General features: G+C 45.8%; 1 long non-coding RNA gene across 1 annotated transcript in view; it reads right to left on the reverse strand.

Annotated features, from left to right (window-relative positions):
- The window catches only part of LOC129643663 (uncharacterized), a 39,553-nt gene extending 12,135 nt beyond the window's left edge, over nucleotides 1–27,418 (reverse strand). Inside the window, exons 1-2 of the long non-coding RNA XR_008710420.1 lie at nucleotides 26,795–27,418; nucleotides 4,517–4,670 (exon numbers count right to left, since the gene is read on the reverse strand). This is a non-coding gene — a long non-coding RNA (uncharacterized LOC129643663). The remainder of the gene's footprint in view (nucleotides 1–4,516; nucleotides 4,671–26,794) is intronic.
- Nucleotides 27,419–27,583: the final 165 nt, after the last annotated feature.

Below are 27,583 nucleotides of genomic sequence, written 5' to 3' on the forward strand. Positions count from 1 at the left end.
GGATGGACTGGTTGGATCTCCTTGCAGTCCAAGGGACTCTCAACAGTCTTCTCCAACACCACAGTTCAAAAGCATCAATTCTTCAGTGCTCAGCTTTCTTTATAGTTCAGCTCTCACATGACTACTGGAAAAACCATAGCCTTGACTAGATGGACCTTTGTTGGCAAAGTAATGTCTCTGCTTTTCAATAAGCTGTATAGGTTGGTAGGTATTCATTTTATCATTCTAATTTTGCATACATTTGAAAAGCTCTGCAATGAAAAGTTTCAAACACTATCTTTTCAGGAGGTCTTCCAGGGTGTCTTAACTAAAACTCAAACTCATCTCCTTGATTCTCATTTCGTATTTCTCATCCCTGATTTTTATTTTTTTCTTCTTTGCATTATTATCTACCATACTAACCTTGCTCTTATTTCATCTGGTTAATTTGGCTTATTATCCTTCCCCAACTGGACCGCAACTGTCCCACAATTTTCATCTGTTTTGTTCACTACTCCTACCATCAACAATGCCTGGCTACTCAGATAATCATCGATTGAAAACAAAGTCATTGTTAACATTTAAAAATTATAGATTTTCATTTTAACTTTAAATTTAACAGGGAAAAAAAAGCAACTGTAGTAGAATGAAGGAATTGCTGAACATCAGATTATGGTTCCTAGAAGATCCTTCTAAAGTTTTTTTTTTTAAGTATATGAAATCATCGAGGTTGGAGACATTAAACTTTTTTTTTTTAACTGTTCATTTCTTAATGGGCAGAAGTTTAAATTCCCAGGCAACAAAATCTAGTAACATCTTCATGAACATCAGAATAAATATTGCCAATATTTAAAGAAACAAATCTTATTTTTTTATTTATAAGCACACAAGAAGAAAAAAGTAGAAAATGTGCCCCTACTTTTAGAATGATCCTCTAGACAAAACAAAGAGGGGAAGGCAGATCTGTGAGCAAACTATCCTATAAAATATTCAAAGGAGAGAAAGCCACCCATCATGAAGAACTTATTAGAACTACTGTATCTCCCTTGTGGCTCAGGCAGTAAAGAATCTGCCTGCAATGCAGGAGACCCGGGTTCAGTCCCTGGGTCATGAAGATCCACTGGAGAAGGGAATGGCAATCCACTCTAGTATTCCTGCCTGGAAGATCCCATGGACAGAGGAGCCTGGTGGGCTACAGTTCATGGGGCCACAAAGAGTCAAACACGACAAAGCAACCAACACTCTTTTCATTACTTTTTGAAAGAATCCATCACAGGCATTTAATTGCTGGCCAGTCTGGCAACAGATGTACATGGGTAAACCTAGTCATGAGGCAGGAGAAAACGCCCTCTTGGTGGTCTGTCACCTGTTTCTTCTACATTCTTCCTTCACCATCCTCACTCTGGCCCATCTAAGTCTTCCCAACCTGGGTTCTGGCTTTGTCCTCCCTCCTCCCAGCCCACCCCACCCTCAGGTCCTCCCCTCACCAGCGCACTGGTTTCCAGGCCTGAGGGTTGGGCTCACGTAAGAAGTTGTAAAAACAAAGACTCTACCCCTGCCTCCTTGGGCCCCATCTTGGCAGACCCTGACCTGTAGGTCAGGGTGGAGGTGGGGAGTTCATCTTTTCTGCAGCTCTGCATGTGATTCTAATGAGCAGGTTCAGGGCCCGCTCCATCAGTGTCTTTCCTTACATATTCCAGAACTTACCACAATGCCTGGCAATTCAAAGGTGCTAAATAAATTTGTGACAAATGAACTGAAGGGAAGGAAATGTAAGCCCTTGTATATGGGTACAGAAGTCAAGGTCACCTCTTTTGATTTTCACAACCACTTTGAGAAACAGTGAATAAGGGGTATATTATCGTCCCCACTTCCCAGAGGCCCAGAGAGGAGAAGGGAGCTGCCCAGTGTCACAGCTGGAGGGGCCAGAGGCTGCCTCCCTCTACCAGGACAATCTCCAGGGACTTAGGAAGGGCACACAGTTTGAGGAGCGGGGAAAGGGATTCCCTTACATAGTGATTCATTACATAGTGGGTTTAGGGGAGTGGAGGAGAGAGAAAAAGAAAAAGGAAGAAGAAAAGGGACCAGAAAAGAAGCAGAGGGAGGCTGGAGGTGCTGAAAAGCAAGAAAAGGGAAAAAGACATCAGAAAAAAACAAAAAGCAAGACCCCGAAGCCCACACAGGCAGAGACTGGAAGGGATTATTGAGGAGGTGGGACCAGAGCAGCTTCTCACAGGAAGAGGCAGAGGGTGACATTGTAGGCTCTAAAGAAAACTCAGGAACTTCCTTGGCAGCCCAGTGGTTAAGACTCTGCACTTCCACTGCAGGGGGCACGGGTTCCATCTCAGTCGGGTACTAGGATCCCACATGCCGCATGGCATGGCCAAGAGAAAGAGAACCGCTCAGAGGGTGTCAAGCCACAAAATCTATCTCTGGGGAGCAGGCATGCACCACTGGTCCCCAAGTTTGATGCTTCTCTTGGTGTCAGAGCACTGGGCCCAAAGTCCCCATGGAAAATACATCCTTCTGCAGACTGGGGCCTCTGCCCGCCAGCCTCCTCCTCCAGGGCTGTGTGTTTAGGCAGCTGCATTGCATTTTTAGAACAATTTTTAACTTGCAGGCTGTACCTGCCGAACCAGAATGTCTGGCCAAGAGCAGTTACATAAGATCCTCAGGCCCTCTGGGTGCCAAAGGCAACAGCAGCTCTGGGCCAAGGCAGGTGCGGGCTGGGCCTAATCAGAGAGTGAAGGAGGGAAAAGAGGGGCCCCCTGCCTACCAGGAGCCCTGGTAGGAAGGCCTCCCTCTGGAGAGGGGACAGTGAGTGGGGCAGGACCCAGTCTGAGTCTTCTCTCCAGGAGCCCTTAGAGGGCAGTTCTATTCTTTTCTAGGGCTTCCCTGGTGGCTCAGAGGGTAAAGAATTTGCCTGCAATCCGGGAGACTCAGGTTCAGTCCCTGGGTTGGGAAGATCCCCTGGAGAAGGGAATGGCTACCCACTGTAGTATTCTTGCCTGGAGAATGCCATGGACAGAGGAGCCTGGCGGGCTACAGTCCCTGGGGTCGCAAAGAGTTGAACACGACTGAGTGACCACACTACTACTATTACGGCTCCCTGAAGAATTTCAGCTATCTCCATCAAAAACCTCATCACTGAAGATCTGTAAAATATGAATGTGTTACCATGAAAGTATGGGTTTTTCTTTTGTACCTATTTAAATATTATCTTTAGTAAATAAAGTACTTTAGCCTGGAGCAGGGCATGGACTATATGACTTCTGGATGACTCTGCCAGGCTGATGGTTCAGTGTGTACTGGGCAGATTCTAGGCAGAACATCCTGGTCTTAGCATGCAAGTGCTCCAACACCAAACCTCAGAAAATGTTTGCAGAAGGAAGAGAAACGGAGTTCATTGCAGCCTCTCTGGGCTCCTCAGGGCAGGCCCGAGCAGAAGGAAGGAGGGAAGGAGGCAGCCATGAGGGTGGCGGAATGCATATTGCAGAACAAACCTGGAGCCCACGGAGCCCAGAGAGGTGGGTGAGGGAGGGGGCCCAGCAAGTCAGTGCGGGCAGGAATGATGGGGACCAGCTTGGTCCAACCCCCGCATTTTATAGACAGAAGACTGAAACATGACTCACTTGCCCACAGTCATGTAGGGAAAGTGGAGGTGATAAGGCTGTTAGTTCAAAGCCTCAAGGTCTTCCATGAACTTCAGAAGGGCAAAGGTAGATCTAGCTCTGAAGGCTGCTGGGCAGGTTGGAGTGCCAAGCCATGGATGGGCAGCCTTCCAAAAGGTGTGGAGAAGGAGGCATCAGCAGGACTTAAGGTGGACCTCCTAGAGCCAAACCAGGGACCCCAAGTGGCACTGACATCTCCATCCTGACCTTTCTTCCCAGCCTCCCAAGGCTATCACCCCACCCTGCCAACTTTCCTACAATGCAGGAGCAAAGACCCTGGCTGCTCACTGTCTGCCTCCCAGTCAACTGGCTTCAGACTGGGCAATACTTCCCTCCATCCACACCTGCTTCCTCCTCTTTCCACCCTCTCCATTCATCTGGCTCACAGACAGCCTGAATCCCTTTTCACTGACATTGTAGAAGTCCCATTGGTCACGTTTACCTCACCCCAGATCATCGTCCCCACACTCACCTGGATACCTGCCACAGCCTCCTCACTGGTGCCCTGCCTCCCACCTCTGTTCCTCCAGCCCTCCCACTCAGTCAGCACCTAGAGAGTGTCCTAAAACACAAACCTGCTCCTCTCACACCCTGGAAAGCTACTCATGGTTTCCCCCGACCTCTAAGATAAAGCACGGACTCCTTGGGAAAGCCTTGCATCTCAGCTCTCTGCTCCAAGCTTTGCCGTGTTGCTCCCAGAACCCATCAAGCCTTTTCACACGTCTGATTTTTGCACATGTTTTTTTCTTTGCCTGCGATGCCCTTCTGCCCCCTGGTCTACCAAGGATATCTCCTATTCATCTGTCACATTTCAACCAACAGCTTCTTTCTCTGGGAAGCCCTCCTTGATCTCCTCCAGCACTCACCTCTCTAGGCACTTGTCACACGTGCTCTAAACTCCCATTTGCCTGGGTGGAAGGTGGCTGCTCACAGGCTGGCTCTCAGTGACCTCTGCCGCTTGGCATTTCTCCTTATGCAACACTCTCTCCTTGAGTGTGGACTGGGCTCACGGGCTCCCCTCTAATGATAAGAATACGGCAAAAGTCAGTCTCAGAAGGGTAACTTCAGAAATTGGATATGAAAAGAATGTTTGATTTGGGCCACAGATTATCTTTCGCTCTTTCTCTCTCTCTCTCTCTTTCTGTCAAAGCCCTCGCCCTGGAGGAAGCTCACTTCCATTCTGGAATGGTCCTGTTGTTGTTTTTCAGTCGCTCAGTTGTGTCCAACTCTTTGCAACCCCATGGACTGCAGCACACCAGGCTTCCCTGTCCTTCACCATCTCCTGGAGTTGGCTCAAACATGTCCACTGAGTCTGTGATGCCATCCAACCATCTCATCCTCTGTCACCCACTTCTCCTCCTGCCCTCGGTCTTTCCCAGAATGGAGTGGTCCTATGGACAGGCGTATGTGACAAGGAATGGATGTCTCTGGAAAACTGTCAGTAATGACTTGAGGTGGGGCTACTGCCACATGAATGGGCTGGAAGCAGATTCCCCCCTTAGTCAGGCCTCTGAGATGACAGCCACCCTAGTTGTCACTTGACTGTTTTCATTTTTAATCTGGCTGCACCACATGGCATTCGGGATCCTAGGTTCTCGACCAGAAATTGAACCCAAGCCCACTGCAGTGAAAGTGCAGAGTCTGAACTACTGGACTGCCAGGGAATCCCCGCTTGGTTGGTTCTGGAATGGAGATTCTGAGTTAGAGACACCCGGCTAAGCTGGGCCCAGATTCCTGATCCACTGAAACCATGAGATAACAAATATTTATGGTTTTAAGCCTCTAACTTTGGGGGCAATTTGTTACACAGTAATAGATAACCAATGCACCTGTGTTTTCCATTGGCCTTGGAGCTCCTTGGGAACTCATTTATCTTCAGATCTGCTGGGGCAGCTCACTGGAGACAATGAGAAGATCCTACAAGCTTTGAGGAAGCAAAACCAAACCAACCCAATGGGTTTCATACAAAGGATCCAGAATCAGCTTCTGGATCATCACCTTCTCAATAGTTAACTCTGGAAAGCCAGAACACAAGAGAACAAGATCTCAAAATTCTGGGGAGGGGATTTCCCTGGTGGTCCAGTGGCTAAGACTCTATGCTCCCAATGCAGGGGCTTCCCAGGTGGTACTAGTGATAAAGAATCCCCCTGCCAGTGCAGGAGACATAAGAGATGTAGGTTTGATCCCTGGATCGGGAAGATCCCCTGGACGGCACAGCAACTCAGTCCAGTATTCTTGCCTGAAGAATCCCATGGACAGAGAAGCCTGGTGGGCTATAGTCCATAGGGTTGCAAAGAGTCAAACACGACTGAAGCAACTTAGTACACACACATGCTCCCAATGCAGGGGCCCAAGTTTGATTCCTGGTCAGGGAACTGGTCCCACATGCTGCATCTGAGTTGAAAGTGAAAGGGAAGTTGCTCAGTCATGTCTGACTCTTTGCGACCCCATGGACTGTAGGCTACCAGGCTCCTCCGTCCATGGGATTCTCCAGGCGAGAATACTGGAGTGGGCTGCCATTTCCTTCTCCAAGGGATCTTCCCGACCCAGGGATTGAACCAGGTCTCCCGCATTGCAGACAGATGCTTTTACCATCTGAGTCACCAGGGAAGCCGCATCTAAGAGTTGGAATGCCGCAACTAAAGATCCTCGTGCTGCAGCCAAGATCCAGCAGAACCAAATAAATAAAAGCATTTAAATGAAAAAAAAAAAAAAAAAAAGACTTTTTATTGAAAGTAAAAGCATGGACAAGATATACCATATAAATAGTAACTAATAGAGAGCTGGAGTAATTATAGTAAGATTAGAAGACAAATTAGACTTAAAAAAATTCTGAGGGAAATGATACTTAAGCTACACCAATTAAATGTGAGCATGAAACATTTTCCAAGAAGATCCCAAATCTTTAACTCCCATGAACCCCATATCTCAGGAGACTACTTGAGGGTGTGCTCTGCCAAAAAGAGAGAGTAAACTGAGGCTGTGGCCAAAGAGGGCAACCGGTCCAGACTGGAGCCCAGCATAAAGGCGACCAAGGAATATGCCACTGATTGACTACCTAGCATTCTGAACATATTGACTAGAGATTTGCACATATGGGTGTTTGGGGTTGAATCAGTAACAAGTATACAGACAACTAAGCAAACGAAAAATGTAAGACAACTGTTAACTCTAGCAAAAACAAAACAGCGTGCAAGAAAAAGTAATCATAGTATACTAATAGGCTGTGAAGAGCGTTTACAAAGTCAAAATATAAACAGTGAATACTGATCAAAACATGACAACAGACCTAAATGGAAAGGAAGGAAGGAGAAACGGGAAGTGTGCTGCGTGGTGGGGGTAGAGAGAACAAAAATAAGCTAAATCTCATCTTTCATCGTGAAAAGTCAATAGTTAAAGAATTAGCTGAAAAGTTGAAAGTGATTGCCTCTGAAGAGTCGGAAACTGGGTCTGAGCTGCCAGAGACAATAGCTTTTCAAAAGTCTCACAGAGCTATTTAAAACTGCTAAACTATGTGCAAGTATTAATATAACTCTATTAAAAGTTAAACTTTAAATAAAAATCAACCACAATTTCTACACGTGGACGATCCTCAATAAATGTCTACCATTACAATTCCTTCTGTACGATATCAGACAGCTTGCTATTCTTGCAGCTCACTCGTGATATGTTAGGACACTTGGTTGCAAATTACCAAACCTCAACTCAAACTGATGAAAGCATAAAGGGGATTGTACTGTGTCATGTCACAAACAAGCTTCAGGCCTCACAAACGTGGATCCAGGCATGCACACGGTACCAGCGGCAATCTTTCTGTCTCCATTTCTTGGCTTTGTTTCCTGTATTGACTTCATGATCAGGCAGGCTCCTTTCCCACCTTGGCAAGCTGGCCTCCAGTTCCTCCAGGTTTCTATCCTACCAGCTTCATTATCCTAATGAAACGAGAGGCTCTCTCCCCAGTCGTTGCACCAATATGCCTGGGATAGACACTCAGTGATGCGGCTTGGGTCACATGACCATCCCTAAGCAGGCTGGTGTGGCCAACGGATTGAGCACTCAGATTGGCTAAGCCTGAGTCATATGTCCACCGGGGAACCATGGACAAATAGGGGTAGAATGGTCTCACAAAGGAAATCTGGGTGCTGTTACTGGAAAAAGAGAGGACAAATGCTGCAAAACCAACAGTTGTGCCTGTGCCTGAAAACTGGGATAGCTTCTTTTCACTGCATAAGCCACTGCTTAGGAAGCTTCTCCTAGAACACTACCCAATTGACCTATTTCCTGTTTCACAAGAGCAATTAGCATTTAAAGACAAGTCCCACGTCCCTACATCTTCTCATCTCCAGAGAAAGCAAGCCTAGATCCCCTGGTTATCCTTGCATGACAGTCTCTGGTCCCCTCAGTTTCCTGGCTCTCCTTCTCTGGGTGCTGAGAAGTGTCAAAATGCTGAAACATGGTACCGAGAGCTGAATGAAGTTCTAGGTGTAGTCTAACCAGTCCAGAGGCCCACACATGCTCATCTCATTTTTCCTTGGCACCTTAAAGATGCATTAACTTCTTTAATGACCACTATGCTACACATTGTTGGCTCACGCTCAGTTGTAGCCAACACCTTTTTATTACATGAGCTGTCATTAAGCCAGAAGTTCCTCAGTTTACATTAACACAGTTAGTTCTTTGAACCTAAATAAAGGACTTTTTCCTTGTTAAATTTCAACTTTTACAATTTGGTCCAGGAACTTCCCTGGTGGTCCAATGGCTAAGACTCCAGGTTCCCAATGCAGGGGGCCTGGTTCAATCCCTAATCAGGGAATTAGGTACCATATGCCACAACTAAGACCCTGTGCAGCCAAATAAATAAATATTTTTTAAGGACTGGTTCATTACTGCAGTTCACTGAGGTGTTTATGAATTGATATCCTCACTTTAATACTAACCACCTCTCCAGGTTTTGCATAATCCACCTATTTGATAGGCAGATACTTTCTTTCTTTTCATCCAAGAGGACAATAAAAGAAAATAGAGTAAAGGAAAAAGCCCTGTGTCCCATTACCCAAGTCCACATGGCATGTTGTGATTGCCCAACCTGCTATGGAGCAAGGTTGTTTGAATTTCCCAAGGCTGCCAGAACACATGACCACAGGCTGAATGGCTCGGACACCAGAAATCCATTCTCTTGCAGTTCTAGAGGCTAGAATGCCAAGGTATCAGTAGGGCCATATCCCCTCCAAAGACTCCACAGAAAAACCCTTCCTTGCCTCTTCCTAACTTCTGTTGGCTACTGGCAATTCCTGACATTCCTTGACTGTGGCTGCATCACTCCACATCTGCCTCCATCTCCACATGGCCTTCTTTCCTCTACGTGTGTCTTCTTTGTATCTCTATGTCCAAATTTCCCTCTTCTCAAAAGGACATCCAGTCATTGGATTTAAGGCTCACCCAAGTCCACTATGAATTCATCTAACTAGATGACATCTGCAAGGATCCTAGCTCCAAACAAGGTCATGTTCACAGGTACCAGGGTAAAGATTTCAACATATCTTTTTAGGAGACACAATTCAACCCACTAACCAAGCAGTATCAGTTTTCACCTCCCATGTTTCTTGCATGTCCTCTCATGTCTGGATATCTTCTCTATCAGAAGTTCTTGCTGCAATCCAGGTGGCCAGGGGATTCCATGCACCCGCCCGCATCAACCAGTCAACCTGATCCACTAACCCAGTCTAGAGTGGTGGTTGCCAGCAGAATGTGTATGTGGCTGCCCTCTCCCTTTCCACTTTTTAGAGACTTTTATAGCATCTCTCTGGAGGAAAGGCCAGACTCTCCTCTGGGTAGGGAGAGGGTAGGTACAGAAGGGAGGCCATAAAGTTGCCTGGTTAAGAGCTTGGACTTTGGCATGAGACAGACCTATGATTCTGGGCTGGCTTACTCCACCTTTTTGACATATCATTTTCTTCCCTTGTAACTTTTCTTTATGATAATTAAATGACATCAGAGCGTATCAGTGGCTGTTGCCACTTTTGCTGCTATTGCTCCTGCTGTTAGCTGTTCAGGATCTGGGGGAATCTAGATCTGAATCCAAATCTTTGACATCCCCCTGAGGCGAGATTCTCAACATTGTCAAACATGGTTCAGGGTCCACATCTGTAAAATGAGGTCTGACTACACCCAGCACAGAGCCTGGAACATAGAAAAGCCATCAGAAATGTTTGCTTCTTTTCCTTTGCTTCTTCTGGGAGTAAAGGAGAAGAGACGGGAAGGGGGAAAAGTAATGTTAGTCTCACAAGACCTATTCTTAGGAAAATCGAGTGACTCCTTCTGATCACTCTCTTTTCCCTGTCCTTGGGGACAGAACTTGGATGCATTTTGAGCCTGTCTTTACAGAGACTCTAAACTGTTGTTGTTTTTTAAGCTAATTATAACTAGCACACATATATCTTTTTGTCCACTGGTCCACTGAGTTCTTTAGACAACCTTCTTGAGTCACTTTTTTTATTCTGCCCACTTCACCTTTGCAGCAACTGAGGCAGGTGGTTCAGTAACAGCCCCATAGGCACAGAGTAACAAGCGGTGGAGAAGGGTGTCAGCCCACACCCTCCAATTCCAGACCCTACACTTTGTCTTTTTGCTGTTTTTGTTCAGTTGCTCAGTCATGTGCAACTCTTTGCAACCCCATGGACTACAGGCATGCCAGGCCTCCCTGTCCCTAACCATCTCCCAGAGTTTGCCCAAGGTCATGTCCATTGAGTCAGTGATGCCATCCAACCATCTCATCCTCTGCCGCCCTCTTCTCCTTCTGTCTTCAGTCTTTCCAAGCAGCACTTTGTCTTTACACAAAGAAACTTACATTTTTTAAAAACTAGGTTTAATTACATACATAAACGAGTTTTCTTTTAAAAAGTAGAAGCTTACTGATAAATATAAAGTGTCTTTGTCCATCCCGTTCAATCTCTGTTCTCCTATTCACCTCTCCAGGGGAACTACTGTTTATGGGTTTAATAAATATGCTCCAGAACTTTAAAAAACAGGCATTTCCATTCCTTTACATACAAACCTATACAAAGTATGGGCTTCCCTGATGGCTCAGTTTGAGCAAGCTCCAGAAGTTGATGATGGACAGACAAGCCTGGCATGCTGCAGTCCATGGGATCACAAAGAGTTGGACACAACTGAGTGACTGAACTGACTGATGGTTCAGTGGTAAAGCTGCTGCTGCTGCTAAGTCACTTCAGTCGTGTCCAACTCTGTGCGACCCAGAGACAGCAGCCCACCAGGTTCCTCCATCCCTGGGACTCTCCAGGCAAGAATACTGGAGTGGGTTGCCATTTCCTTCTCCAGTGCATGAAAGTGAAAAGTGAAAGTGAAGTCGCTCAGTTGTGCCGACTCTTAGCGACCCCATGGACTGCAGCCCACCAAGCTCCTCAGACCATGGGATTTCCCAGGCAAGAATACTGGAGTGTGTTGCCATTGCCTTCTCCATCAGTGGTAAAGAATCCACCTCAATGCAGGACAGAGGAGACCCAAGTTTGACCCCTGGGTCGTGAAGATCCCCTGAAGAAGGAAAGGGCAACCTGCTCCAGTATTCTTGCCTGGAGAATCTCATGAGCAGGGGAGGCTGGCAGGCTACAGTCCATCGGGTTGCAAAGAGTCAGGCACAACTGAGTACACACTTGTACAAAATATACTGTGTGTGGCCGTGTTTTCACATAGATAGCATACCACCTGTGGTTTGGCAACTTGCATTTTTTGCTCCATAGCACACATGAATCTGGTTTGTCCCTTTGGTCAGCTCTACTTCACCTCTGAATGTTGACCCTGTCTCTATTGACAACCCCAAGCTCCTACCCCAGGTTCCCACTCTTTCTGAGTTCTGGGGGCTCTGTGGGCAGGTCCTAAGCAGCTATGAGGAAGCCTCCTGGGCTCAGACTTCCTTGGCCTGGAGGGACAGAATCACAGGGAGTCTACTTTGAAAGCAGAGCCACTGGCAGACCCTAAGTATCTGGGTTCAAGATCAAGGACTTCCCCCAGGCCACCTGCCGCAGGAGCAGGAAGCCCCAGCAAAGTCCTTAGAAGCTTCCTGCGGCCCTCAGTTCCTCTCTGCTGGGCCAGGTCTCCTCACCTCTACTCACTGCTAACAGTGAAAAGATAAAAGAGAAGTAAAATAAACACAATAAATAGGCTGAAAGATAGTGAAGCAAATGGCAGCAGCAAACAATAAAAACAAAACAACTGACTACAGGGCAAAACAGAAATAGTGATTAAATCCTTTTTGACTAGACTTTGATCTAAATTAGGCTCACCAAGAACAAAGCCTGAGGATGGGGTGGGAGGGGGAGCATTTCCCTAAGGGAGCACTCTCTTCCCTGCAGGGATTCATTCTTCCTGGTGGAACTGAAGAGAGTCCCCTTGAGCCCGTCCCCATCTCAGTGGCCTCCCACACCTGAACTTCTTCCAGAGCAGGGGCTACACATTCGAATCACTCAGGAAGATTTAAAACAATTTCCCAGTGGTTGGGAGTAAATCAGCTACGAATTCACACTACGCTGATTTCTAGTGTTTGACAGTTTCCATGGTGTACATGCCCCTACCAAGTGCTAATGGTTTACTAACTGGCTTGCAAATTAACTCACTCAGAGTTTAAGACAATGGCACTGCCTTTAGAACTCTGAAGCTTTTCTGTAGAATTTCCAGTATACACCATGATCACTGAGAAACCAGCCAGTCAAAACTCAGTAAGTCATTTATAGCCAAATAATGCATAAAACAACTTTTAAAAAACTCTTTCCAAAAGTTGACAGCAAAAAATATTTAATGTGGGCTGGGGGCTTGTTTTGGGGGCTTTCCAGGTGGCGCTAGTAGTAAAGAACCTGCCTGCCAATGCAGTAGACTGAGAAACACGGGTTTGATCCCTGAGCCGGGAAGATCCCCCGGAGGAGGGCATGGCAACCCCATAGACAGAAGAGCATCGTGGGTTACAGTCCATGGGGTCCCAAAGAGTTAGACACGACTGAGCAACTTAGTATGCATGCATGCATGGGAGCTTGTTTTACTGTTTGATATGACCTGTGTGAAGCTTTCACAAGGAAGCAAGTCCAGGACATACCAAGGGAATAGAAGAGGACAGAGTCCCCACTGTGTGGAGGTGGACAAGAGAGGCCCCCGCTGACTACAAAAGTCCTTCTCTGCCAGCCCTGTGGTTCATGGAGAGCTTCCACTCAGAAGGAAGCTAAGATTCCAAGAGAAAAAGCAATAAGGTCACATGGTCAGTTCTTGACTCGATTCTGATATCAGAACCAGGCCTCTTTCCAAAATATACTGGAGCCCCCCTGGTGGAGTCTGAGACCCTGCTTAGGCCTGTGACCTTTAATGGTGGGGTGCTCTTCCCTTCTTTTTCCTGACCTTCAGCTATGCTCTGCAGACCACAGGCTGAGTCCGCCTAAGCCAGTAGTGCCCAAAAGGAGAGACTGGAAGCCTCCAGCCTCCTGACGCCCAGGAGAAAGCCTTGATTGCCCACCCGCAACCACCTCAGCAAGGCTCCCCAGGATGGGAGAGATGCCTGCAGGAAGCTTTCAGACCCTCTGCTGAGTGTCGGTGTTAGGGGAAGCACATTGACTGAAACCATCCACCTTGGTCAGGCACCATAGTAACCATTTGCATGAGTTATTTTAAGACAGGTGCTCTTGGTAAGAAACAGGAAACTAACAAGCAACCACCAACCGGAAGAGTTCAGGAGAGGTTAAAAGGAGACACCACGTGTCCGACCACCTCTTAGAATCCCTGTCGCTGGCATCCATCTTGGGTGAGCAACGCCAGGAAGGACCCTTAGTCAGAACTACTGCCCAAAGACAACCCAGAAATTACATCACCGTAAAACCCAAGACTGTGAGCCACGTGGCAATCAGTCCTCCTGGTTTCCCTGACCTTCCTGTTTTCCACCCAGGAGCCCCTTCCCAATAAAGTCTCTTGCCTTGTCAGCACTTGTGTCTCCTCAGACAATTCACTCCTGAGTGTTGGACAAGAGCCCCCTTTTGGGCCCTGGAAGGGGTCCCCCTTCTTGCAACATCAGGAGGCACCGTGGTGTGGATAAGGAGCCAGAGCTTGTGGTCCCAAGGGCAGGCCCACACAGCAGGAGCTGCTCCCTGCAGCCTGGGTTACACAATTCAGGAGATCAGCGAGGCAGGGTGGCAGTTCCCATTGAGAAAGCATTCCTACAAGACAAGGGGCCATTCCCTCATCCAATGTGGTAAGCCACCCCCCAGGGGCTCCTTATAGCTCATACTGTCAGTGGCAAAGCTACAGTCCCCTCTTTCCCACATGGGAGAGGGCTGAGGACTGGAATGAGTCAGGACCTTCTCAGCCAGAAGCGCAGCAAACCTAGGTAGAAGAAAATAGTTGATTCCCTCAAGCACCAACCACTCTGGCCAGCTCTGGGCCTGCTTGAGTGGGGGTGGGACCTGGGTAGGTAGTCCCCAAATAGCCCTCAGGGTGGCCCTGGAGTCCTGCCCTCCAAGGTCAGCACTCCACTGAGAATCCTGGAGAGGCTCTGCTCTCAGACCCTCCTTGGTACGTCCCCCAGGCTACGCCAGCGGGGCACAGCTTGGGGCAGAGGAGAAAGGACAGGCTCTCTGTGTGCCAATGAGGGTGTCTGGTCTCCGTGGCAGCCTCTCCTGTATCTAAAATTATATGCGGATTAAGAGCACTCCATCTGGCAAGAGCAGATGGAATTGGGTGGAAACATAATCAGGGCACTGCATTTCAGATCTGTGGCTTTCCATTTATCAAGAAGACAAAAAGTCCAGGAGAGAGGTGTATGTGGAGTGTGTGTGTGAATGTGTGTGTGTTTTGTGTACCACATGATGTAGGGAGTAGACACTCACTTAGTATGTGTGACAGGAAGATGATTTAGGGGAGAAGGAATTAGCCAAAGGAAATGGAAAATTGAGGTCAGAATAGATGAGGGAGATGGGCACACTGGGTGGTTAGAGAAAGACCAGGATGCCCTCAAGGCTCCAAGAGCACAAAAAGGTCTGACAAAAGTCTGAATAAAGACAGGAGAGAAACCCTGCAGGATTGGGAGTTCCTCGAGGACCTTAGGCCATCTCTCCCATGGCACACAGGAGTAAAAGCAGAAAGAAGTGCCACACTGTCAGTCAAGTATAAATATGGCTATAAGCAACAGAAACCCACCTTGCAGGCACTTGAACAAATAATGGCTTCTTTGTCTCACAAAATAAAATATCTGAAAGTGGGTGGGGGCTGGTGCTTAAGGGTATCAGGGCTGGCATCTTTGTGATTCTCTTGGCCTTTTTCTATGGAAATATAGTTACTGCCATTTCCAATATCAGAAATCTTTTCAACCTAGGAAGAAAGACTAGAAAGAACCTTTTCATCCTAGAAAGAACTGTGCCAGGCAGCCTGTTCCACTTCAATCCCATTGGCCAGAGTTGGTCACATGGTCTCTCTCAGCTGCAAGGCAGGCTGGGAAAGCAGAGCACTTGGTTGCAATGACCATGGCCTAGGCTTGTTGGCCATTCTGTTGCACCAAAAAAAATGAGGGCTCTTTTAGTAAGGAAGAAAGGGGAAATGGATATTGGAAAGGCAACCAAGTCCAGAGGTGATACCCTCAGTGGTGAACATTTTCAGTAAAGACTAAATTAATATACCAAAGTGGAGCTGAAACAGTCTCCAGAAAAACTATAAGGCCTCACTCTAAAAAGGCAATAATCCAAGACACCAAAGTCTGCTTCCTTGATACAATCATCTCAGTCATCACTGTCTCAATTGATCTTCAGGGCAACCCCACGAGACAAATGTTATTATATCTCAGCTCCTATAGGTAGGAAAGGTGTGTTTCACAACCTGCACATGACGTTTTGCAGGAATACATCTTTAAGATGTTACAGGCATTACTCCAGATATTACTCTGCTATTTGGTCCTAAAGTGACTGCTCCTTATAGGAAGCCACCCCTCCTCCTTCACTCAATTACTGTCTCTTGCCCTTCCCCAGGATCAAAACACCAGTAAGGAGGCCTCTGAAGTCAGGCAGTCCTACATACATTCATATCCCCATTCTTCTTCTGGTCAATGTGTAGCCTTGGACAAGCTGCTCAGCTCTCTGGGCCTAGTAGACCTTGAGAGGTTGTAGGAATTAAATAGGAGATGATGCATCAGAGCACCCAGCACAGTGCCCAGAAACAGCAGGTATGTAATAGTATCAGTGCTTTTCCAGAGATGCAGCAATGTGGAAATGCAGCCATGGCCCAGCTGTGGTTTTACATAAACCAAGATCACATTATTTCCCATATACTTTCCTTATAAAATCTAACTTTTCATAATCAGGGATCATCTGTTTTGTTCTTTGCCACTGAAAAGCTGACTTGGCTTGAAGTCTTCAGAAGTTACTTCAACTGGCATTTATTGAGTATCAAGTGCCAGCTGCTTGGAGGCCTGGCCCTCACCCCAGGAGGGTACAGTCTAGTTGCAGAATGGAACATGCAGGCAAATAAATCTAAAATGGGGCAGGGCATAGGGACAATTATGTGTTGTGCTAATTCAAAATGCTGGGACTTCAGAGGTAGCACAGGCTGCGTTGGGTGTGGCATGATCTTGTCCTTCCTGCCCTTGAGAGCAGTCCTCCAGAGCTGCCATGGAAGAGGTGCCACCAGGACCAGCTTAATTTATTAAAAATTAATTTTGGTGACAGCAGAGCCTTAAACTGAGGGTGGGCCCTTCTGAGCACAGAGGCCTGTGTGACGGCAGAGGTCTCATGCTTGTGCAGCTGGCCCTGGGTGCCGCCACAGCAGCCCCTCAGCAGCCCCTCAGGTCCTGCTGCCTCTGGGTGAGTCAGGACAGGACAGACCCATGGGAGATGGGTCAGCAGGCTTTCCCAAGCCAGTGACCATGTGTCATACTCCCTACTTCTGCCTGAGGAAGGTCATTTCTGTCTGATGAGAGTCACCAGGGGGACTACGGGTTTCCACAGACCACAACGGATGTGAATTTCCCCAGCATGAGACAGAGCTGCCCCACAGTGGGGCCTGTGACAGTGGCCTGTCCCTCACTGTGCCTTTTGCCGCACCTCAGACCCCCAGCAGAAGGTCCAGGGGCCAGGAGAAGGGACGGGAGCCACTGATGCTAACAATCCCAAATAAAAGAAGTTCCAGGGAGCCTCCGGGTCTCAGAGACAGAAACTGAAATAGGACACATAATAAACTGGACTGTGGAGACCTCCCTGGTAGTCCAGTGGCTGAGACGTCGAGCTCCCAATGCACGGGGCTGGGGTTCGATTCCTGGTTGGGGAACTAGATCCCGCCTGCCACAACTAAGAGTTTGCATGCTGCAACTAAAAGATTCGTGCCACAATGAAAACTGGGTGCAGCCCCAAAAAAGGTTTAAAAAGTGTACTGCACACAAAAATATTTATGATAGGCATCAGTACGAGAGTGAGATATCAAGTGACATTCTTGGGCTGGTTGGGCCCTCCAGAGGTCAGCAAGGCCATCCTTCTGCCTCCAGCAATTTCAAGGCAAAAGTTCTGTGATATGGAGCATCTAGGCACCCACCATCTTGGAGGCCATCTCACAGGTCCGTCTGCAGATACAAGGGCTGACATGGCTGCTTCCTGCCTTCTGTTCAGCTGCCCACTAATGACTTATTCTGACCCTCCCCAGAGCCCAAGAACAGGTCCCCATCAATGACCAGGTTTGCCCAGGGACCTCCATTTCTCTGCACTGTCTTTGGGAGCAGCTCTGACTGGGGGCAATCCAGCCCCACCCTGCTTCAGCCTGAGACCAGGAAGACCTAAGGACAGGCTGGCAGTGATGCCAGAAGCAAGGAAGCCATAAGTGTGCCATGGCTCAGCCTGCTGCGCTTGCCAGGCCAGGCCTGGATGCCCCTGTACAGCCACAGTCACAGGGTGGGTTACAAACCTCCCCTGCAGCTCTGGCACAAGGTCCGCCTGAATGGCTCTGCTTTGAAATGAGTTTAGGGCATGTGGCCAGATCCCTCCAGCGAGGTCCTGAGTGATGAGGGATAGCCAGAACAAGCTCCTGGCTGGCCCACAAGCTCCAGGGAGCCTGGGACTTTGTAATAAACCTCTGTGTATATACACTGTTTGCACTCAGCCCAGGAGTCATTACCTGGCACTCAGAGGATATGGGCAAAATTTCAGCTCAGACTGTCCTCTTTTTAAAATGACTTTTTAGGGGCAGCTGCTATCAAAACAAAACAGAAAGTAACAATATTGGTCAGGAACCCTTGTGCACAGTAAAAAAAAAAAAAAAAAAAAAAAAAAAACTATCATATGACTCAGTAACTCCTCTTCTGAATATATACCCAAAAGAACTGAATAGGGTCTTGAAGAGAATTTGTATATCCATGTATAGAAGCAATATTCACAATAGCCAAAAGGTGGAAGCAACCCAAGTATACACTGACAAACAAATGTATAAAAAAAAGTGGTATAAACATACAACAGAATACTATTTAGCCTTAAAAAGGAAGGAAATTCTGACACATGTTACTACATGGATGAACCTTAATGACATCATGTTAAGCGAAATAAGCCAATCACAAAAAGACAAAGACATGAGGTACCCGGGGTGATCAATACCTGGAGACAGACAGTAGAAAAGTGCTGCAGGTGTGGGTGTGGAGAGCTGCTATTCAACGGGTAGGGTTTCAGCTTTGTAGAATGAAGAGTCCTGGAGTTTGGTTACACAACAATGTGAATGTACTTAACACTACCAAATGTACGCTTAAAAATGGTAAATTGTATATTATGTGTCTTTTACAACTGTTAAAAATATTTACCTCTATTAAAAATAAAAATCCTAATAATATTTTGTGGTTTTTCTGCATATGAAAGAAACATTTATTAAAAATCTTGTACTTACAAAGAAGTCTAAAGAAGAAAAGCTGTAATATATCTCAGATATTACATACAAAAACTCATAAAGAAATAAAAGTTAGCCATAGCCCTACTATCCAGAGACAATTGCTGCTGACAGTATGATATACATCCTTCTGTATTTTGAAAATATACATGTGTGTACACCTATCTATCCATCTGCAATTTATATCATTCAATAGATACAGTTATACATATTATTTTTTCACTTAATGTATTAGAAGTATCTCCAAAATCTCCCCTAACATGAGTTTAATTCATTTCTTTATTTATGGCTGTGCTGGGTCTTCGTTGCTGTGTGTGGGTTCTCTCTTGTTGCAGGGAGCAGGGGCTACTCTCATTGCAGCTCAGGGGCTCTAGAGCGCACAACTTCAGTAGCTGTGATGCCCAGGGTTAGTACTCGGAGGTATGAGGAATCTTCCGGAAGCAGGGATCGAACATGATTTTTAATAGCTTCCTGGTACGTGATGATATGGACACAAAATGTATTCAACTAGTCATCAATTTCTGAACACTTGAGTTGTTTATAAAGTTTTTCAATATTTTTAAACAGTACTGTGATAACACACTTATGTATATACTGTTATCTACATATCTGACCGTTTCTTTAGAATAATTCTCCAGAAGTGAAGACACTGAGTCCGAGTATCTTGAGGCCGACCGGGCTCTCCTGACACTTGTTTCTGGCCACAGGGCACAGCTGGCCGGTGCTCTGTGCTCTGTCCCTGCTGGTGCTCAGAAGACCCCAGACCCTCCCTCCTTGGACTTCTGCTGGATTTGACTCCTTCAGGTGCTGGGGAACTGAATGCTCTGGCACTTCAGCAAAATAAAAAAGAGCCCCTGTGTCTCTATGAGCTAACTTTGTAGGTTCAAATGACATCGTACAAAACATCTAGAATCTCTGTGGCTGGAAGGAACTTAGAGATGGCGCCATCCGACTCCGTCCTTCCACAGGGGAACACGAGGCACACAAAGGGGAACACCGTTCCCTTTTCCTGATGGATGGACTGAGCTCAAGCTGAGCTTGCCCCATCATGCCAGGGACAGCTGGGGTCACAGCAGAGTCAAATGCTCCAGCTCACTGGACCAAGCGCCAGCTTCCAGAAGAGCTGAGGGGTCATTTGGGGCTCTCTTTTGACAGCCTCAGTGCTAACGGCCTCATGACTACATTCTGACTCTCAGGAAGAACCAGGAAAACCCTCCAGAATGGTATCTCAGACCCTGCTTCTACTGTAAACTCGGCAAAGCTGGTCTTAGGTTCACAGTGCAGGCAGCCCCTCCAGAGGCAGGCATGTGGGTGGGTGGTCTGCCCTTGACCAGAGAGAAGAGCCAAACACATGTCTGGAGCTGGTTTCATGTCACAATAAGAGACAAGTGAGAGAGAAGATCAGTCAAGTCAAGAGGCAGCGCTGGTCCCTCCAGCTCCAAGGCTCTGGGTCCTGGAATTCCCATAGGAGTAGGGGGACCACCCTGAAGGCCAGTATCCAAGGACCCTCATAATGACCACAAGAAACAGGCAGCAGCTGTAGGGGTGGAAGGAGCACTGTGTTGGGGGCCAGGACCTGGGAGCCACTCCCCGCTGACCCAGGCCAGCTGTGTGAGCCTCAGTGAGACACTTCATCTCTCTGAACTTAGCTCTTTGCATATAAAACAAGAAAATTTCCCTCATCCCCCCAGCCCCAGCCATCACCCCGTTTCACTCCTCCCCTTAATAGCAAAACTCCTCCAAAGTGTTGTGGATACTTGCCTCCAAGTCTTTTTTTCTGATTCTATTTTAAAAAGTTTGTACTTTTTATGAATTGCTTCTTGCATAAAAGTAACACATATATTATAAAGGATATGAAAACAAGCCAATGCATCTGCCAATCAGTTTAAGCAACAGGAAATCCCAAGGCATCTGAAATTCCAAGGCATCACAAAGAGTTGGGCATGACTAATCAACTGAACAATGACAACAAAAGACATCTGAAGTCCCTAATCACGTCCTTCTCTCCTCTGCCCAGGAATACCCACTATTTCAGATTTGTCATCTATCATTCCCTTCCTTTTCACTAAAATTGTTTTTTTTTTTTAATTGAAGTATAATTTACCTAAACACTATGTTAGCTCCAGGTATACAACATAGTGATTTGATATTTCTATATATTATAAAACAATCATCACAACTGAGCCTAGTTACCGTCTGTAACCATACAAAGTTATTACAATATTATTGCCTATATTCCTCATGCTGTACACTTCACCCCTGTGACTCTTTTATTTTGTAACTGGAAGTTTGTACCTGTTAATCTCCCTCAACTATTTCCCCTCTTCCCCCACTCCCCTCCCCTCTGGCAATCACCTATTTGTTCTCTGTATCAATGAGTCTGTTTCTACTTTGTAATGCTTGTTCATTTGTTTTGGTTTTTAGATTCCACATATAAGTGAAATCATATATTTGTCTTTATCTAACTTATTTCATTTAGTGTAATACTTTCAAGGTCCACAACAGGGGCTTAATTTCCAAAATATACAAATATTTCATACAACCCAACAACAAAAAACCAAACAACCCAGTGGAAAAATGAGCAGGAGACTTAAATAGACATTTCTCCAAAGAAGACACACAGATGGACAAGAGGCATGTGAAAATATGCTCAACATCACTAATTATTAGAGAAATGCAAATCAAAACTACAATGAGATATCACTGCACACCAGTCATTATGGCCATTATGACAAAGTATACAAACAGCAAATGCTGGAGAGGGTGTGGCCAAAGGGACCCCTCCTACACTGTTGACGGGAACATAAGTTGGTGCAGCCCCTATGGAAAACAGTACGGAAACTCCACAAAAAACTGAAAATAGAACTACCATATGATCCAGCAGTCCCACTCCAAACAAAACTATAATTCAAAAAAATGCATGCACCCTATGCTCATAGCAGCACTATTCACAATAGCCAAGACATAGGAACAACATGAATGTCCACTGACAGATGAATGCACAAAGAAGATGAGGTACATACACACAATGGAATACTACTCAGCCAGAAAAAAGAATGAAATAATGCCATTTGCAGCAACATGGGTGGAATTAAAGATTCTCGTGCTATGTGAAGTAAGTCAGAAAGAAAAGGACAGGGACTTCTCCGGTGGTCCCGTGGCTAAGACTCTGCGCTCCCAATGCAGGGGGCCTGGGTTTGATCCCTAGTCGGGAAACTAGATCCCATATGCTGCAACTACAGCCAAGTAAATAAATAATAAAAATGAGTATTAAAAAAAAGAAAGAAAAGGACAAATACTGTATGATATCACTTATATGTGGAATCTAAAATACGACAGAAATGAATCTATCTGTGAAATAGAAACAGACTCACAGGCTCAGAGAACAGGCTTGTGGTTGCCAAGGGGATGGGAGAGGGGGGCGGTCTGGGGATTTGGGTTAGCAGATGCAAACCATTAATATTACATATAGAATGGATAAACAACAAGGTCCTACTGTATAGCACAGAGAACTATATTCACTATCCTGAGATAAATAGTAAAGGAAAAGAATATAAAAAGGGATATATATGTATATGTATAACTGAATCACTTTGCTGTACAGAAGAAATTAAAAGAACATTGTAAGTCAACTATACTTCAATAAAAAATAAATTTTAAAAATTAAATAAAAATAATCAATAGTATACAGTTAAAAAATACTTTCAAGGCCCATCACATTCACAAATGACAAGATTTAATTTTTTTATGGCTGAGTAGTATTCTATTGTATATATATATCATATCTTCTTTATTAATTCATCTACTAATGGACACTTAGGTTGCTTCCATATCTTGGCTACTGAAAATAGCACTGGAATGAACATAAGGGTACATACATCTTTCCAAACTCATGTTTTGTTTCCTTTGGGAAAACACCCAGAAGTGAAATTGCTGAATCAAATGGTATTTTTTAATCTTTGAGGAACCTCCAAACTGTTTTTCATGGAGACTGCACAAATATACATTCTGAGCAACAGTGTACAAGGGTTCCCCTTCACCACATCCTTGACAACACTTATTCTATTTTTGTTGGTAACAGCCACTCTGACAGGTAGGAGGGGATATCTCCTTGGGTTCTGATTGGCACTTTCTTGGTGGCTGGTGATGCTGAGCATCTTCTCATGCGTCTGTTGGTCATCTGTGTGTCTTCTTGGGAAAATATCTATTCAGGTCTTACAGGTTAGAGAACTTTTCAGCTATTGTCTATTTAAGTAAGTTCTCTGCCCCTTTCTTTCTCTCTTCTCCTTCTGGGACCCCTATAATGTGAATGTTAGTATCCCTGATGTTGCCCCAGAGGTCTCTTTATCATCATTTTGAAAATTCTTTTTTCTGTTGAGTTTGGGTAGTTACCACTACTCTGTCTTCCAGTTGATTGACATGTTCCTCTGTATCATCTAATTTTGATTCCTACTAGTGCATTTTTTTAATTTCAGTTATGTATTCTTCAGCTCTGTTTGGCTCTTCTATATATTTTCTAATTCTCATTAAACTTCTCACTGTGTTTATCCATTCTTCTCCCAAGTATCTACATGATCAAAGAATTACTTTGAATTCTTTTTAAGGTAGGTCATCTCCACTTTGCTTAGCTCTTCTTATGGGATTTTATCTTGTTCGTTCATTTGGAACATATTCCTCTGTTGCCTCATTCTCACCAATTCTGTTTTTATTTCTATGTATTATGGAGGTTGGTTATGTTTCTCTTGGAGAAGTGGCCTGAGGTAGGAGACACCCTATGGGGCCAAGCAGCACATTCCCCTCTGGTCACCAGAGAGATATGCTCTTGGGGGGGCCCCACTCTGTGAGCTGTGTGAACCCTTCTGCTGTGGCAGGGCTGACCACTGTGGGTGCACTGGTAGGCAGGGCTGGCCCCTTGCCCATGGGGCAGCCCCAGGCCCTGCCCCGAGCAGAGGCTGCCAGCTGTGGGCAGGCAGAGCTGCATCCCAACATGGTTGGCCATGCAGCCTGAAGTGTCCCAGGGCTGATGCCAGCTCATTGGTCGGAAGGGCCAGGTCTCCAGGGGTCTGACTCTAGGACCCGGGGGCCTAGGGCTGGTGCTGGCTCACTGGCTGGCGGGTAAGCCCCTGGTGTCAACAGGCTAAGGAGAGAACATCACCAGCTCAGGGTCCCTGAGGCAGAGCAAGCTCCCCAAAATGGCTGCTGCCCACATCTATGTCCCATAAAGGGTCCCAGTTACCTCCTGCCTATCCAAGAGGCTCTCCAAGATCAGCAAGTGGGTCTGACCCAGTCTCCTAACAAATTACTGCCTCTGCACAGCGTCTTTGGAGTGTGTGAAATTTTGCATGAGCCCTTTAAGAGCAGAGTCTCTGTTTCGAACTTCAGCTCTCCTGAATGCAAGCCCGGCTGGCTTTCAAAGGCAGACGTTCTAGGGGTTCATCTTCCAGGTGCAAGACCCCTAGGCTGGGGAGCCTGATATTGGGCTCAGACCCCTCACTCTTTGGGGAGACCCTCTGCAATTATAATTATCCACTGTTTGTAGATTACCCACCCAGTTGTGTGGGTCTTCACTATATCACATCTCCCCCTCTCCTACCCATCTCATAGGTTCTTTCTTTCTGTCTTTAGTTGTGGAAAATCTCTTCTGCCAGTCTTCAGGTTGTTCTCAGACAGTTTCTCTATAAGGAGCTGTAGTCTGGGGGTGCCTGTAGGAGGAGGTAAGTTCTGCATCTTCTTAATCAGTCATCTTGATCACTCCTCTCTCATTAAACTTTCAAGTATTTATGTATTCCTAAGCTTTATGGGCTTCTTTGGTGGCTCAGAGGTTAAAGCATCTGCCTGCAATGCGGGATACCTGGGTTCGATCCCTGGGTCAGAAAGATCCCCTGGAGAAGGAAATGGCAACCCACTCCAGCATTCTTGCCTGGAGAATCCCATGGATGGAGGAGCTTGGTGGGCTACAGTCCATGGGGTCGCAAAGAGTCAGACACGACTGAGCAACTTCAGTTCACTTCACTTCACTTCAAGCTTTATGTGGAGAAGGCAATGGCACCCCACTCCAGTACTCTTGCCTGGAAAATCCCATGGACGGAGGAGCCTGGTAGGCTGCAGTCCATGGGGTTGTGAAGAGTCGGACACGACTGAGCAACTTCACTTTCACTTTCCACTTTAATGCATTGGAGAAGGAAATGGCACCCCACTCCAGTGTTCTTGCCTGGAGAATCCCAGGGACGGGGGAGCCTGGTGGGCTGCCATCTATGGGGTCGCACAGAGTCAGACACAACTGAAGCGACTTAGCAGCAGCAGCAGCAGCAAGCTTTATGTAAATGGTATCTCATTAAATGTATTCTGCCACTTTTTTAAATTTGTTTTGGATTGAATTGTGTCCCTCTCAGAGAATACGGTCCATGAGCCTTAACCTTTAGCATTACATAATGTGACCTCTTTTAGATAGAGGATCTTCATAGAAGTAATAAGGTCATTAGAGTGGGACTCAGACATTAAAAAGAATGAAATAATGCCATTTGCAGCAACATGGATGGACCTAGAGATTGTCATACTGGGTGAAGTAAGTCAGGCAGAGAAAGACAAATATCATATAATGTCACGTATATGTGGAATCTATTTTTAATAGATATTAATCTATTTTTTAATAGACACAAATAAACTTTACAAAATAAAAACAGACACAAATGTTGAAAACAAACATATTGTTACCAAAGAGGAAACGTAGTTGCTGCTGCTGCTACTGCTGCTAAGTCACTTCAGTCGTGTCTGACTCTGTGTGACCCCATGGGCGGCAGCCCACCAGGCTCCCCCATCCCTGGGATTCTCCAGGCAAGAACACTGGAGTGGGTTGCCATTGCCCTTTCTGAGGAAATGTAGTGGGGAGGGATAAATCAGGAGAGGAGCTTGAGATGAACATACACACACTACTATGTATAAGATCAATAACCAACAAGGACCTACTACATAGCACAGGGAACTCTACTCAATATTCTGTGATAACCTATATGAGAAAAGAATCTAAAAAAGAATGAATAGGGAATTCCCTGGTAGCCCAGTGGTTAAGAATTCACCTCCCGATGCAGGGGACATGGGTTCAAACCCTGGTCAGGGAACTAAGATTTCACACGCCTTGGAGCAACTAAGCCTGCATGCTGCAACCAGAGAAAAGCCCAAGAGCCCACAAGACATAACCAAAAAAAAAAAAACACCCCACAATAAAATAAATAAATAAAATAAAAACTAAAAAGAATGAATACATGTATCAGTTCAGTTCAGTTGCTCAGTCGTGTCTTTGCGACTCTTTGCGACCCCATGAATTGCAGCATACCAGGCCTCCCTGTCCATTACCAACTCCCGGAGTTCACTCAGACTCATGTCCATCGAGTCAGTGATGCCATCCAGCCATCTCATCCTCTGTCGTCCCCTTCTCCTCCTGCTCCCAATCCCTCGCAGCATCAGAGTCTTTTCCAATGAGTCAACTCTTTGCATGAGGTGGCCAAAGTACTGGAGTTTCAGCTTTAGCATCATTCCTTCCAAAGAAATCCCAGGCTGATCTCCTTCAGAATGGACTGGTTGGATCTCCTTGCAGTACATGTATATAAGTATATATGTGTATATATATATATATTTGAATCACCCTGCTGTACATCTGAAACTAATACAACATTGTAAATCAACTATATTCTAATAAAATTTAAAAAAAATTTTTTAATTGTAATCTCTTTCTTTTCAATGCAATGTCTACTCTAACCCTGGCTCTTATCAATACCCTCTGAACTAAAAGCAACTGTATCTTTGCTGGCAAAGAAGCAAAATATAGTGGGGTTTTTTTTTTACTGCGCTGCAGTATGCAGGATCTTTAGTTGCGGCATGCGGACTCTTACTTGTGGCATGTGGAATCTAGTTCCCTAACCAAGAATGGAACACGAGCCCCCCGCATTGGGAGCACAGAGTCTTAGCCACTGGACCACCAGGCGAGTCCCAAATACGATGGTTGTGAGAGCAGAGCCTGGTGCTTGGAGTCAGACAGACATGAAACCAAATTTCAGTTCTGCCACTTAAGTGATCTTCATTTAAACCTCTGTATCCCTGAGTTTCCTCCATTGTCAAATAGTGATAACATCTATCTCAATCCCTGGTTGAGGAACTAAGGTCCTCAAACTGCAAGGCATGGCAAATCAAAGTCTTATTAGAATGGGTGTAATTATAAAGAGGGGGAAATTTGGACACAGAGCCACACACACCTGGAGACTGCAGGAAGACTGGAGTTCTGTTGCCATCAGTCAGGTCAGTCAAAGAACAACCAGATGCTCAGAGAAAGGCCTGGAACAGATCCATCCCCCAGCAGCTTCACAGGGAGCACGGCCCTGCCAACACCTTGATCTTGAACTTCTAGCCTCCAAACTGTGAAAGAATTTATTTGTTGTTTAAGCCACCCTGTCTGTGGTACTTTGTTATGGCAGCCCCAGGAAATGAATATGTCATTCAACAATATATTCTTGAAATTTACTTGTTAATGAATGAAGCTGAGGTTTATTCATTTCTCTGCCATGTTCTGTTACATGACATAACACCATTTATCCATTTTACTTTGAAAAGCTAAAATATTGGCAACCCACTCCAGTATTCTGCCTTGAGAACCCCATGGACAGCTGGCAGGCCACAGTCCATAGGGTCGCACAGAGTCAGACCCGACTGACTGAAGTGACTTAGCACGCACACACATGGCTCACTTACAGGTTTTCTGATTCCATAAATGCTGCTGCCCTGAAGCTCCTGCATGTTGGACCCTTCAGGGAAGTGCTGTTTGGGTCTAGAGGGCAGATGCAAGTCTTGATTGGGTAGCAACAGTCAGAGCAACAATGTACTCAGCAAGATAATTCTAATTGCTATCCCCTGTGTCAATATGGTAGATGTAAAATGGTACTTCCTGGTGTCTTCAACTTGCATTTTCCTGATTCCTAACAAAGTTGGGCATCTTTCTGTGTTTACTGACAAGGTCTCTCGCATAACACCTGGTAGTACTTTGTCTT

This window comes from Bubalus kerabau, chromosome 2 (genome assembly GCF_029407905.1).
Source record: "Bubalus kerabau isolate K-KA32 ecotype Philippines breed swamp buffalo chromosome 2, PCC_UOA_SB_1v2, whole genome shotgun sequence".
Taxonomy (NCBI): domain Eukaryota; kingdom Metazoa; phylum Chordata; class Mammalia; order Artiodactyla; family Bovidae; genus Bubalus; species Bubalus kerabau.